This window comes from Echinops telfairi, unplaced genomic scaffold, assembly GCF_000313985.2.
Source record: "Echinops telfairi isolate 266 unplaced genomic scaffold, ASM31398v2 ScPeMD7_7405;HRSCAF=8443, whole genome shotgun sequence".
Lineage (NCBI taxonomy): Eukaryota > Metazoa > Chordata > Mammalia > Afrosoricida > Tenrecidae > Echinops > Echinops telfairi.
Window position 1 is genome coordinate 1,070,257 of NW_022111305.1, and position 1,878 is coordinate 1,072,134.

Consider the following 1,878-nt stretch of genomic DNA (forward strand, 5'->3'; position numbering starts at 1 on the left):
GATTCCCAAGACTGCAATTGTTACTGGGGTCCACCACCAGGGCTTTTCTCCTGCAGAGCCATGGATGGGTTCAAACTGCCAACCCCTCTGTTAGCAGGCTAGGGCTTTAGCCACTGTGCCACTAGGGCTCCTTTCAGAAAGGTTTTCTCATTTCCCACTGTCATCGAGTCAATTCTGGCCCATAGTGACTCTCTGTAGGGTTTCCATGGCTGTACGTCTTTATCGGACTTAGTCAGTCTCATCTTTCCTCCACTGCTTACCTGGACAGGGCTACCAGGGCTCTGTCCATACTGACTCATAACAACTGTATGGGACAGGGTAGAACTGCCCCTGTGGGTCTCTGAGACTGTCACTCTCTACAGGAGCAGGAAGCCCCATCTTTCTCCCATCAGAAGAGGCAGCAGGGAGAAAAGGAAGCCTGGTGGTCCAGTGAGTTCAATGTTGGGCTGCTAACTGCAAGGTCAGCAGGTTGAGCCCACCAGCCACACAGTGAGAGAAAGAGAGGCCATCTGATTCCATGAAGAGTTACAGTCTCGGAAACCCAATAGAAGGCTGCTCGGGGTTGGGATTAGCTTGTTGGCAGTGGGTTCGGTGGTTTTAGGGAAGGAGCCCTGGCAGGCTAATGGTTAGGCAGTGGGCTTCGGTCTGCCAAGTCAGCAACTCAAACCACCAAACAGCCACTCCTTGGGAGAAAGACTGGGTGGCTTTCTACTCCTGCAAACAATTACAGGCTTGGAAATCCCCAGGGAGTCCCCGTGAGTCGGCATCAACTGGATGGCAGTGCGTTTGGCTCTCTTGGCTTGGTGCTTCTCAAAACATAGCATGAAGGTTATTGGTGAGGTGGTGACATGCCAAACAAGCATGCCCTTTGAAACGCACCTGGTTCCAGGCTTCATGTCCTTAAAACATGACCATCTGAAAACTACACATATAGTTATTCCTAATGGGAGATTTGAAAACAAAACAAAACAAAACAAAAAACCCCACAGCTTCCAAATCTAACAAATAAGTTTCTGCAATCCCCTCTCCTGGCAGTCATTCACAGACACTTACTGCTTGGCATCCTGATTCAACCACATGTTATTGCTTAATTAAAAGTGTTTCTTTTAATAGATCAATAGACTTGCTTTTAGGAGCTGACATAATAACACCTATGCTTTTATTCAAAGTGCTAAAAGGCAGGCAGGAGGGATGACACATACAGGCTCAATAAAGTGTGAGTTAAAATATGCATGATACGACATGCCATTTTGTGCCAGGGCGCACGTAACAGATCATAGCTCTTTGAAACAGAACGAAAAATCAGAGCCAATTCAAACTAATGACTTGGCTCTTGTTTCTGAAGTGGGTGGGGGGTTACATGAAACCTTTTCATGCCGCTTCTGAACAGGGTGAATATCGGAAGTTTTGGCCTTCCTGGACCTCAGCCCGAAGGCTTGGCAAAGGCCAATCCAGGGGTATTAAAGGCAGCACAAAAGGAGGAATAAAATTGCATGAGTGTTTCCATTCTTTGGAAACCTCTTCCCCAGTAGCCTTATTTTCCCTTTAGGTAGCCTGGTCTTCCTTTCAGCTGTCAGATTTTCTGTTCTGCTCTTTCCTGGCAATTCTACCGCCAGGACAGCCCGTCCCTGTTCTCAGGGCCGAAGCTGTTTGACGACATTTATTCAGAAGCTCTGGGCCTTCTCCCAGGAAAAAGAGCATGAATTAGAAACTTTGCAGGTCATTTCAAGATTTCCCCAGAAACCTATGGCCGACCTTGAGTTAAGAACCCCCTTCCAAGTTGTCCAAGGACACTGAAAAGGAGAGAACCTTAAAGTCACTCTAGAAATGAGTATATTAAACATGAAAGGCAGTTCTGTTTGCACTCCATTGCTAAGA